Genomic DNA, 13,300 nt, shown 5'->3' with positions numbered 1-13,300 from the left:
TTTGGTAGAATACAGAAGGGGTTTACCATTGCCATCTCTCGTGCAGTATGAGATGATGCCTTTCAGTAGCTTTCCTATATCACTGCTGCCTGATATAGGTGTCCCCCATAGTCTTGGAAACATACCAGCAGGAACCTGTGGCTTGTAATCAAGTCATTTACTCAGTCAAAATGTATTTGAGGTTGCTCTAGTTGAGCTTATAGTTATGCTTGCTACTAAGTAAGGGTGCTGTTGTGGCAGCTGTTTACAATGCTAGGAAGGAAGGAGTCATAATTGTGTGCAAGAGAGCCATCATCTTGTGCCAATGATGTTACTACAGTGTAGGCACTGTGGCTGGCAGTAGATTCTGGGTCTGTGATGGTTCTTTTAGAGCGCCATTTTTTGACTGTGTTTTAAATGTATGTTCTGTGTTGGGAGAGAGATTCCCTTTTACTATGTGCTTCTGCAATCTTTTTCAAGGCAGGGTTGCAAAATGCAACACAAATTGCAGTGCAATACTTGTGTGTACTTTGAGTGCAGCTTGCTTGCTTGCTTATTTATTTATTTAAAAAATTTGTATACTAACCACTGCTGAAGTCTCTAGGCAGTTTACAGCATAAAACCTAGAATTTTTGTTAAAACATATACACTTATTTGTTTAACACATTTGTATACTGCCCAAAATGCATGTCTCACTTATTGTAGCAGATTATAGCCTTTGTCTCGGAACAAGCTAATGTGAAGGAAATAAATGCTGAATCATTCCTGCTGAGCTTTTTGGCAAAGGCTACTCCTAAAACTCTTCTGTATTTCTGGTAGGTTAAAAAAATGGCTGCCACTACCACCCCTCTCTGTTACAGAACTTGAACCTCCCTGGGTTTGGGGTGGAATTCCCAGGGGAAACTCTCTTTATTTTGCTATAAGCAAAATAAAAAAAACTTCCACATGCAAGTCTACACGTGGTAAGAAAACTGGTAGTTGCTGAACATCTGAGGTTGTGATTGCACCAGAGTAAGATCCCCTTCCAGCCGCCCCCCCTTCTCTGAGTGAAAAATCCCACTCGGAGAGGCTGGTAAAATAAAAGAACAAAAAGAAAAGACAGTATTATTCAAATCTTACCAGCTTGCTTCTGTATATGGTTTTCTCAGTTTTGAGTTACAGGTCAAAATAGTCAGTAAGTTACAATAATACTTCAAAAAGCACCCCAGATGAAGTTGGGGTGCATGCTTTAAAAATCATGGTTACCGAGTTGCAAGGAACAGGTATGTAGGAAAATAAAAAGGCACAATTGATACTTACAGACTTTTGCAACACCCTGGCTGAATAGGCATAGGTTAGTGTTTCTTAGCTTACCTACATTGCAGATAAACAATAATCAACCAGTATCAGGGATATATACAGCACACACAAAAGAAACAGAAAGTCCAACATAAAATCTGACTAAACAAACTTTCCCTAGACTAAACTTCCTGAAGCCAAAATCCTGGCTTCCTTTGTCTTGAACTCACCAAATCCTGGATGAGAATTCAAGCTCCCTGTCCTCCTGGCTTCCCAGGACCTGCAGAAGGGACAATCTCTGCAGCCAGTTCTCATGGCCACATGTCCTCCTCTCTGCCCTCCCAGCCTGCTTCTTCTAACAAAGAAACTCTCCTTCCAACAGCTTTCTAGGTCCCACTCACCTGGTGTGCTGATTGGCTGAGCCCCGGAGTTCACCAGCCTGTCAGTCAGGACAGAGTTCACTTCCAGTTAGCTCTTTAGGGGAGGGGTGGCTGATAACTACACTTATTTATTTAACTCAAAACACCCCATTGATCTCCATGGGTAGCTCCTAGGGACACCAAAGTGGGTTGGGTAATAGGGCATGGTGGGTGGCACCTACCACCCAACGCAGAAAAGAAATGGGTGTGGGTGATTTTTAACACAAATTTTAACCTTTTCCCCAAAAACCCATAGGATCCTATAGTGCACATCCCTAGTCTGGATTGGCCAGCCCTAGTATAAATATTAGGAGCCTGGCCTTTTGACCTTGCCTGGTCAACAGAGCTAGCTGCGTGTCAGGCTCCAACTCAAGCCACTGACCACAGGATCCCTTTGCTGGAGATCCTCCAGGTGTACATGTGGACCAGGCCAATTCTAGTCTGACCCTGATACAACTTCTGATTTAAATACCTATAGAAGCATCTGGTGCTCTTTGCCTTTGGTTTATGTAAATGCAGCCACAGCTGCCCACTTACATTTACTTAACAGAAGTGGTTGGTGGGCATGGACAGGACATTTTGCTTATGTCACAGCTGCTGGATGAAGCTTCTCCTAGGAAGAGCAGCTTGAATACCCCACAGGCTTGTTTGCTGAAAGCAGAGCTAGCTGTCACTGTGATGCTTTTTAAAAAATATATCTGCATTAGATGCAAAAGAAACTGTAGGCAGGTGTCATGAACCCAAGTCACCCATCAGGCTTGAGTGACAAGAGCTCAGGGGATGAGGAATCTTAATGAAGACTAGGGCCCCATTGTTGTATCATTGCACCACAATCCCGAGGGCCCACTCAGTGATTCAGAGCTATCAGCCTCGCAAGATGAGGAAGGGAATGCAGGAGAGCTGGCACTATCAGAGATCCTCGATCCAGAAGAACCACCGCCCCCACCTCACCCAGAAGATATTCCCTTGCCTACGTCTTCTGACTGAGGACTCCGTGGAACCACAACAAACAGAGAAGGAATAACTGGCCCACTGGAGAAGTATGTATATAAGGAACAGGGTGTGGCTCCTTTAAATGACTACAGACCCTAAAAAAGGTGGGAGGAGTCTGAAACAGGGCTCCTGGAGCAGGCCTATTTAACAGCTCAGTCTTGAAGGAGCAGCTGCTGGAGCAACTTCATTGTAAAGACTTCCTGCCAGCTACTGAACTTTTGCCTAGACTCCCTGGTTCCTGACTGACTGCTTGCCTGACCTTGCCTTCGCCTCTTCCTGTATACTGTCTCTGGCTACTGACCCATTGCTTGTCTGATCACACTTCTTGCCTGCTCCTATTGGACTGCTTACTGGTACTGACCTTTGCACAAGTGATCTTGACCTTGCCTTATCCTGCAGACCGTTTTCTAGCTTCAACCCTTGGCCTGACGACTATGATTTCACAGACCTGTGCTACCCTGATCAGCTCACCAGTACATACGAAACACGTGCAACAGGAGGAGTCCTTCCAAATTAACACCTAAAAGCAAAAGCTGCTGATACAGATGAATCACTAGCTAGTTTGGCAACTTTTGTTGTTTTGAGAATCAGCAATGGCTGAATGACCAGAAAAGAAAGCCTTAATCTGCATGAACAAGATTGATATGAAAGGCTAAACAAGGGGAAGGGCAAAAGCATTTCAATGTCTCTTTAAGCAGATTATTGCTACATAACAGCAGTTAACCACCCACTTAAGTGTGAGTCTCAATCTTAATTTTCAAATGAAAGTATCACTCATAGGTGCATAAAGGTTGAGGCAAGATTAGACATGCTTGTTTTTAACCATTCCAATTCTCTCTCTCTGGTGCAATGCTATAAGCGTATCTTTGACACTAAAATTATTACCCTTCAAAACACAGAGGGTGCTTTTAACTCTGCACATAGCAATTATAGACAATTGTTATTTTAAAGTGTGATGGAGGACAAAAATATCCAAAAGACAAACTTGTCTGATTGAAGGATTCCAGTCTAGGAGAGTTTTAGCTGTAGACAAGCCAATCACACATCCCCCTCTGCCATTTTTTTTTTAAAACCTCTACATTAAAACCATCTTGACTTCAACTAAACTAATACTATACAAGGCAGAAGCCAGAGCCTGAAAAGACCTCAGGACACCAAGATTCCATACACAGCCAGAGGTGCTACTAGGTCCGGACCTTGGGATGCAGGTCCGTAGCCTTGGTGGCCTCTCTTCCCTGGTGGACCCCAGTGCACCTGCCTCCCCATCCCACAGCTGGCATAGGCCCTGCAATGCCTTCTCTGTGCCCAGTGCACCAGCAGCATCGGGTTGGCCATCATCCGAGGTTCTCCTGGCCACTGGGAAGCTCCTGGAGCAGTCTACCTGCTACAGTCCCCCCCACCCTAATATCAGTTGTTTGGTAGGTGGGAGGAGCTTCCGGCGGCCTCTCTGCCAGCCTCCCTGAAGCTCCCCAGCTGGCAGGCTGCCTGCAGGCAGCAGTGAAGATAGAGGCAGAGTGATCAATGCCGACTACCCACCAGAGCACTGTGCACACCTTCTGCCCTGCTGTGCTGCTACCTACTGGTATGCTGCCTGTGCCTGCCACCTCCTCAGACTTAGTAATGGAAAGTATATGATTTCATTTTTGTGGTTATCCCCCCTTTGTATATTTATAGAATGGCTTGCCATAGGGCTTTGATATCGGGCACAGATGTAGGGCAGGGTGGGAGGACTCTCTCTCTCTCTCTGTATATATACATATAATCTAAAGTGGATTGTGCAGTCTGTTGGTTTTTAATAATTTTTGAATTAAAAAGAACATCAAAAAGCCCTATAACTTGGTTTATTTCATGGCAGAAGATTACAAAAAGTTCTGGAACTGAAGCCCCCAACCCCACTGGACCATAATTCCACCCCCAAGTGGAGGAATCTGCTCTTTGCCCTCATAAAAAGGGATAAGCATTCCCCTTTTTGCTCCACCCTTTAGCTGTGTGAAACCATGGGACTGGGGAGGGGTGGGGGAAAGGATGCTTATTTTACAAGGGAGACCCCAGTAATCCACTAAGTCCAGGCTCCAAAATTGCCTAACTGCACCTTTGAACACAGTAAGCAGGAAGGTTGTCTACAAAAAAAAAAAAAAGGAAAAAAAGATTGCACATAAACCTGCATGGAGATTAGGGATATGCAACCAGGGATCCAGGTGCTCAATCCAGCTGGACAAATCCAAAATCACTAATCACATAGGACAAATCCTACTAAACATTTTATCCCCATTAAAAATGCACATACCATGCACATCCTCAAGATGCAACCTACAGAGAGAAAGAGAGAGAGAGACTCATATGAAAAAGTATTGCACATAGAGCAGATACAGCCAACTCAAAGGGAACACACAAACACCCACACACCAGATCCTCCCAAGCATTATGGCACATAACCTTAAGGCATACGTATGCGTGTGTGTGTGTGTGCGCGCGCGCGCGTGCACGTTCACACTCACACCCAAACCCCATATACATATCCTGATTTTCCTGTGCCAGTCTACTAAATTACAGTGAAGAGCAAAACGTTTGGCAGCAATACCACTTCTGAGCAGACAAGGCTCCCTGCAGAGAAATAGGATGCATTTTTCAACTTTGGAATTTGTGCCCCCCTCCATCTTGAATTCTAATTCTGGAAGATATATATTTGGTCTTAAAACTTCTGAAATGTGGATCCGGGCAGAAACTGCATTCTATTGGTTCTTATGCAACCAAACCATTCTGATCTTAAAAATTGTTTCTGAGAACCTAAGCAATTGTAGCAATGAATATAAGTCTCTCAAACTCATTTGGGTTATTTGCAGCAAGCATGGAATAGGGTCCTTGGTTCCAAGCTACCCTCTCCTAATCAGACCCAATGAAAACTACAAGACTTGGTCTCTTGCTCCAATTGCCATCTCTTCCTACTTGTTACCACTGCCTGGCATTTTACTGATGTAAAAATGCTTGCATGTTCCACAATCCAGTTCCTCATCAGTGTGTCTCTTTTTTTGAGCAGACGTGTGCCCTCAGATACCAGATTCTGAATTATAGTAAATCATCACCACATGTGGAAATGTACCTTTTCCACTTAACCGTCACATCTCTCAGCACCACCACAACCACTACACTCCTTCATGCCACCATGCTTCATGCATCAACCTTCCCATTTATCCTTCCCCTGAAAACTCAGTTTGGTGTGTAAAGGGATGCCTCTAAACTAAAGCCTCACCAATGTGGCATCTTCACAAAGCCATTCTCTACACCCACACCCACTGCTAGGAACTGGATTCTGATATAGAGGACAGCCATGTACAGCCCAGTCTGGCTAATGGTTTCAACACATGCTTGAGAAGCCTGTGACAAGCATTTGGCAGCAAGGTAGCTGGGAGCAAATCTTGAATATTTTCATTTAGATCTCCCATTGTGAAATCATGGCAAGGCATAATGTGTTATGAAAGACAGTGATGTGAACCTCCACCAATACTCTGGCACCAGCAGCAATAAGCGGATTACGTGAGAGGCAATGCAGGGTTGACTAGTCAAGTTGCATCTTTACCTCTGATGTTCAACTCACCAGCATAATGAACTCACCAACTCACTAGATACACATTTGCCCTTCCCTGGGCAATATCTACATTTCTAGCTCACCAAAAAGCACAACAGCCATTTCCCCCCAGCAGCCTTGTTTATTTCCAGGTTATTGTGTGGTTGCAACATTGCTTTCTAAATTTCTCTGTTCTCTAATTCAAATCTTTAGTTCCAGGCATTTGGTGTATATGGGGTTAATGTCCCCAAACTGCTACCACAGAAGAAAGTGATGATCACTCCACCACCACATGTCAAAGGATGGGTGTGAGGATGGAAAATGTCATTTCATATCCAAAGGGGTGAATGGCTAGATTCCTCTCAGCATGGAATTTATTCAATTACAACAAATTATATTCAAAATACTCCTCGGTGATTTATCAAAGGAGAAGTTATGCAGCTTGGTCCTAACCAGTAGCCCTGCACGTTCGCTAAGAGATCTGAAGAGAAAGCTTTAGGATATAATCCGGGACTTCCCTCAAAATGAAATGCTGTCAACCCACACAAATGGAAATACTAAAGAATAGACAACTTCCCTATTTCTGAAATAGGCTTCTCTATTTTGGACCAGAATTATCTCCAGTATCCTCCAAAATGGCCAATATCGGACCATTTCCAGAATTCCGGATCCAATATTGCATAGGCCTATTAAAAACTATATTATTGCAGAGCTGGGTAGCAAACCATTTTTGTATGGCATAGATCTTCCTGAAGGCATGAAAACAATGCTTTGGAGCTCTGAAAGTATAGCTAAGAGGAATGGAGGGAGTGGGACTTCATTACCCACAGAATGCAAGAGGACTTTAGGGATCTTAGAGAATCATATACCTTGCTCCCTGCCCCCAAATATACATACCACATTGATGGTTCCCAGTACTGATCCTGTGTATCTTTTCTTCCTTTTTTTGCTGAAGTATCAGAAAAGCAGATACAAACACAAGCATAAGATGTACTTTGAAAACGTATGGGAAAGAGGACATGGTGATCTATAAATCCTACCATTCTGCAGTTCTTTAGTTCCCTGGTTAGCCATGACTGGTGTTTGCTTTTAATTTATTTTAGTATGAAAATATAATAGTTGCATGTTAAAATTTATGCTCTTAATGTGACTTTGGGGATTAATAACTCCAGCAACATTAGTTCAAACTCAGTGAAACTGGTCAGATTTCACAATCCCAAGATTACAGCATGTATGAGCCACCAAACCAAGTGCAGTCCACCAATTAAGTTTGGCAGCTCCCCGGGACTCTGTGAGAAGGATAGAAAACATTTAGAGACTGCTGTCTTTCCATTAATCACTTCAGGAGCACTGGACGTAGCATGTATAAAGTAAAGTGTGCCATCAAGTCGATTTCAACTCCTGGTGCCCACAGAGCCCTGTGGCTGTCTTTGGTAGAATACAGAAGGGGTTTACCATTGCCTCCTCTCGTGCAGTGTGAGATGATGCCTCTCAGCATCTTCCTATATTGCAGCTGCCCAATATAGTACCAACAAGGATTCAAACCAGCAACCTTCTGCTTGTTAGTCAAAGCCTGAGATAAAAGTTCTATGTTCATGGAGCTTGTGAGTCTTTTAAAAATGTTGCTTATTGGGACCAGATACATTTAATCCCCAACGGACAAGAGACAGATGCCTAACGGGGAAGGTCCATCACCTAGAGGCTAGCACATGCTTCACTCAACATAAGGGAGTTTCACCTGTTTATATCAAAAGTGAAGTATTTCTGATACATTTGACAGAAAAACCACTGTTCAATATGCCAATATACCATTAAGAGGAATCATTTGCTGAAAACACAAATCATTTGTGTTTCATTTACAAGAGCTACTCATTTACTAAAATCAGATCTAAAATAAATGAACTTGGCTCTGTCCTTTTTCTCCATCGTTTCCTAATGCCTCCATCAATCCACCTCTCATTTCCTTTAAATCCCTCAAGACCCACCTTTTCCATGAAGCCTTTGGCCCAGTCTCTTAGTCTCCACATTAAACTGCCCTATGGGCCAATTGAAACTATATGGCTGATCAAGCCCCATCCACCATGCAATCAGGGACTGAGTGTGCATATCCTGCTCCCTCCTCCTCCTAGCACACTATTCCATTTGTCATAACTGTATGTGAGGGGTTACTGCCCCTCCACACTCACTTATGAAATGTGGAGACGCTAGGAGAGAACAAAGGACGTGTGTGCTCACATCCCTGATCGCGTGGTGGGCAGATGTACCACATGGACTAAAACAACTGCATATTATTCCCATCTTTCCCTGCACCTATTTCCCTTCCTCTGTTGTTTCTCTCATGTCTCTTTTAGACTGTCTTCAGGACAGGAATCTGTCATCTCTAGGGGGTCGCCAGAACACAGGCCCCTCCGCCACTCTCGTCGCTGGCCAATTGGCTGGATGCTGACACCACTTCCGCTCATGCCCATCTCTGCCACTTGCTCACTGGCCTGCCTCTTCCTCCACCCACACTTCACGCTTCCAGCTCCCAGACCAGAAGGAGGGAAGATTTGTAAGTGGTGGAGGCAATGGGAAAGTGGAGGGTGGGGGACGCATGCACCACCAGGGTGGAGCCACGCACCAGGCGGCATGAACACAAGCCCCTGTGCGCTCACTATGCCACTCGTCTTCTCACTTTATGCAAAGTGCCATGCACACAGATAGCAATGTTTAAATAAATAAACAAGGAACTCTTAAAACACAATTTAACCATTTCAAAACAAAGCAATAACTTTCCCCTTAAAATACATTCCATCTTGTGAAAATCAGTTTCAGAAGTTTTCCTTCTGCACAGGGTGCTGCAAAATAAAGCTGAGATTTTGGATGGGAGAAGAACTGCCTCTTCCACTTCACTCTAGTTCTCACACCTACTGAAAATGTCATTCATATCATTGACTATTTCCCATGCAAGATGTTGAGCCTGACAACAAAAAGCAGCTGTGAAGACTGGGGGTGCTAACTTCACCTCTCAGTATATACATGTTACATACACATTAATACATAGACACTCAGAAACACACACACACAGCACCCTGAAGCATATATTGTAGTGAGCATGCAGTTCCTTGGTTAGCTACATGGCCGTTTTGCATAAGGAACCTGCACAGATGGCAAGCTGGGTATTACGTGAGTGCTCCAGAGCAGGGCATCTCAAAGTGTCACAGCAAGCCTCTCTAAGTGAAGAAGTTGACAATTAAGGCTGGCTCACATGACCATTTGCGGGGTTATTTTCCATCCATGGTCATCTTCTTAGACTTATAAAGATGGTGAAGTAATCCTTTGCATGTTCTATAATGGGCCTAGAGGGTGATGAAGCAGCCTGCTGCAAAATCAGAAGCATGTTAAAGAAGCTGTATTTTCCTGCCCATGATGCCTCCGTCTACCACAAAAAATGTATCGACAAAACCGTGCATACTGTAAGGGTGTGCAATTCGATTTGCCATCGAATCAATTAACAAATTCAACCTTGAATAATCACCCTCAAAATAAAGGGCCTGATTTGGAGTTGAGGAGAATCACCCCTAATTCAACCCAAATCGATTCAGGCTATTTGAATGCCATTTTGAGGACCATGTTGCTGGAAACATAGGCCTCGAAATGGTGCTTTTTTTTCTGGGGAGAGCTGGTCTACCAGTTGGAATCAAGAACAACAACCACCAATATTTATATACCGCTTTCCAACAAAAGTTTCCAAAACAGTTTACATAGAGAAATAAATAAATAAGATGGATCCCTGTCCCCAAAGAGCTCACAATCTAAAAAGAAATGTAAGATAAACACCAGCAACAATCACTGGAGGTACTGTTCTGGGGTGGATAGGGCCAGTTATTCTCCCCCTGCTAAATAAAGAGCATCACCACATTAAAAAGATGCCTCTTCACCCAATTAGCAGGGTGCCTCTTTGCCCAATCAGTAGGTAGACCAGCCCTCCACTCCGGACAGCGTGTCAGGCTGAGACAGGCTGACGTGCTATGTCCGCAGCTCTCCCCAGAAAAAAGCACCATTTTGAGGCCCATTTTTCCAGCAAAACTGGCCTTGAAATGGTGTACAAATCATCCAAATAGATTTGGGTGATTCGAGGCTGATTCGTCCAAGCAACCGGCCAAGCCAGCTACTTTCAGCAAGTCAATTAGGGGGGGGTTGCAATTTGATTAAATCTCAAATAGAATAACAGATTTAGATTCGTGCACAGCCCTAGTATACTGTGCATTGGATCTAACATTTGCACCAGAATGCTGCACAAAATTCAGTGCTAAGAAATTTTGTATTCTGTGATTGCCATAAGTTATGGAAAGAAAACATAATTGCCTAGTCTTTCTTATTTCATATTATTCATTCTGCTTCTGCTAGTTATAGGCAGGGGAAAGAAACTATGTAGGGCGCTGCAGCCTCACTCCTGACCACTGGAAATCTAATTCAGTAACCCATCACCTTCCAAGACACCCACACACTTCAAAGCATTTTCATCAAGCCACAAGGTCTAGAAACCTGTGAGGTCTCCGACACCCATGACAGCTAAGATTTTAAAGCAGCCGAATTTTAAGCCCCATACTACATTGCTCCCCTGCTGCACTCTTGCAGAATACATTGTAAATAGTCTCCCATATGTACAAGTATCTGCTCCCATGAGCTGTGTGACATCAGAGGAGGTGATCCACTGAAGACACAGAGGCAACCTCTTGTGAACAGGCATTTCTGCAAAGCCACCACATCACAATTCATAGAAGTGGAAGCTGTATCTAATTTGGGTACAGTTCTTAGACCTTATTTGGGTCAACATAAATTGCCACCTATCAGCCAGTGAGGCAGTTTGTTAGGCAGAAGCAGCAACAGCCATGACATGGCAACGGAGGGGGAGAGGAATTTCCACCCTTACTTTTAAGCACCAGGAGGTGCCAGTGAAGGTGTTGGTGGGGAGGGCACAGTCAGCATTGTGCTAGTGCACTGCTGCTGACTGCTAGCACACTATAACTGGTGTGGACTGTTGAGATGTCAGCAGGGGCAATTGTCCAGTCACCAAAAGTGCAGTGCTGGCTATGGCACTCCTGGCACCTAAAGGTAGGAATTCCCTTTCCTCCCTCCATCATCATGCATGAGATAATGTATGAATTAATTCTGTCAGACTCCCGGGGGACGAGGTGGGCTCCTAGACCGTCTGAACTCCAGAATGACTGGAGCAACCCCAAAAAGGTCAGCATCATGCACAGCCAGGGGAGGAGGTTAGCTTGTCACCTGAGTCCTCCTCCTGGCTTGCTGCATTCAGCCAGTTGCCTCTCCTGTAGAACTCTTGGCTCCCATACTCAGAAGCAGCCCCTCATCATCAGCTGCCTTGTCTTTAAATGCCCCAGTGCAGAGCTGACAGGGCTTAAAGCCTACTTCCAGCCCCACCCCCTTCCTGACCTGGCTTCCTGTTTCCTGCCACACCCAACCTAGCTGTCTCCCTGGAGCTGTTTCTTGCAGCTCTCCCTGCCTTGTCCCTTCAACCCCATGGGGATCCAACCAGCCTGGGCTCTTCTTATCCCCACTACCCCTAAAGGGAGAGAAAGCCTCAGAGGAGGGATGCCACACCCTTCTCCAGCCTCCACAGGGCCACCCAAGCGACCAGGTAACATGGCATCCTGAAAAATTCTAAAAGATGCCTTCATGTATAACCCCTACAGAAATGCCCAACACACTTTTGTCACACAAGAAAGATCAGATATGGAGATCACATTGTGAAGGAAGCTGAAAAGCCACAAATTGGGGGGTGGGGGAGAACACTGCTCTACTGGATCTCTGAGTCTGTCTCACCAACAAGAGGCAGCCATGATGACAGTGGAATTCACAACCATCCACAGCTGCATGCTGAAGATGCACACACGAACTGGCCTGGAAGGAATTAAAGCCTAGCAACTGCTCACACTTTGGATGAGACATAACTGTATTGTGTCTAGGCCCTAGGTTTGAACCTTAGTTTGTCAAAGTTAGGGCCTTCTCAAGTAACAAGGTAGGAAAAAGTCTTAGAGTGCAAAGGCTCTGGAGACCCAAGCTTGAGACATGTGATAGGTACAAGTGACACAGAGTCAGCCAGTTACACAGAGTCAGCCAACAACACAGAGCTGAGATGGCTATTTAGGGAAGCCTCCATTATCCTTGGACAATTATGGACCAGCATTCAGGGTTCTATAAACAAACTCTCATTTTCATCATCATGAATTCTCATGACGGAATTCAGCATGCCCAAGAGATAAAGTGCCCTATATTTTTGTATGAATTTCATATGATATGAAATGAAAATGAACATATATCATACATTTTATGGGCACAGAAAAATGGAAAGAGGAAGGAAGCAAGCAACAACAAAAAATATCTACGCATTAAGTATTTATATAAGAAAGAAATGTTTCATTAATTACACACAGATACCATTTGCAGCTATTTTCCTTTAAATTCTCAGTCAAACGCACAGATTTGCAGCACTTTGAACTGTGCTTCGCCAGTAATTGTGGATGAATATTTTAAATCAGTCTTGAATCACTGTACTCCATAGAAACCAAATGAACTAATAAGTTGTTCATGTGTGGACTACTAATGTACTTCACCCGCCCCTCCCCTCACCCTGACAGATGGAGTGCAGTCTTGAAAATTAGATACATTTGCTACTGGGAATTGTCAGAAGACAGACTTAAAGGGCTTTAAAAAAACTTCCTATTTATAAAGAAGCTAAAATACCACAACAGCCTGTGTGTGCTTAAAATAAAATAAAATGTATACAAACTAAAGGAGATGCTTAAGCAAACATTACAAGATGCAAATGAGCACATTATGGGAAACAAGTGATTCTATCCAAATGGCACATTTTAGGGACCCTGGCAAGGCTGAAGCCATTGCAAAATTTGTCTGCTATCATAGCTAAAGGATGTCATGACCATATTTCCACCCAACAAATATGTCAAGTAATGTAACTGCACAGTGGTTTGCACCACCAGAACCTAAGCTTAGCTGAAAGTGGGTTTTGTGAAAGATAAATAAATACTTCTCTGTATAT

The 13,300-nt window shown here is 44.0% G+C and overlaps 1 protein-coding gene across 21 annotated transcripts in view; it reads right to left on the bottom strand.

Annotated features, from left to right (window-relative positions):
- The window catches only part of ZMIZ1 (zinc finger MIZ-type containing 1), a 640,668-nt gene that overhangs the window by 374,787 nt on the left and 252,581 nt on the right, over positions 1 to 13,300 (bottom strand). The window contains exon 1 of one of the 21 annotated variants that reach the window (XM_053309127.1): positions 4,957 to 4,975. The exons of 19 other annotated variants lie outside the window; for them this stretch is intronic. The gene's annotated coding sequence lies outside the window, so the exon portion shown is untranslated. Of the gene's footprint in view, positions 1 to 1,487; positions 1,508 to 4,956; positions 4,976 to 13,300 lie in introns of those variants that run through there. One more of the 21 variants, XM_053309131.1, reaches the window with a different exon arrangement.

The sequence above is a fragment of the Hemicordylus capensis genome, chromosome 3 (genome assembly GCF_027244095.1).
Source record: "Hemicordylus capensis ecotype Gifberg chromosome 3, rHemCap1.1.pri, whole genome shotgun sequence".
NCBI classification, from domain to species: Eukaryota; Metazoa; Chordata; class Lepidosauria; order Squamata; family Cordylidae; genus Hemicordylus; species Hemicordylus capensis.
This window is presented reverse-complemented; position numbering and strand designations above follow the sequence as displayed.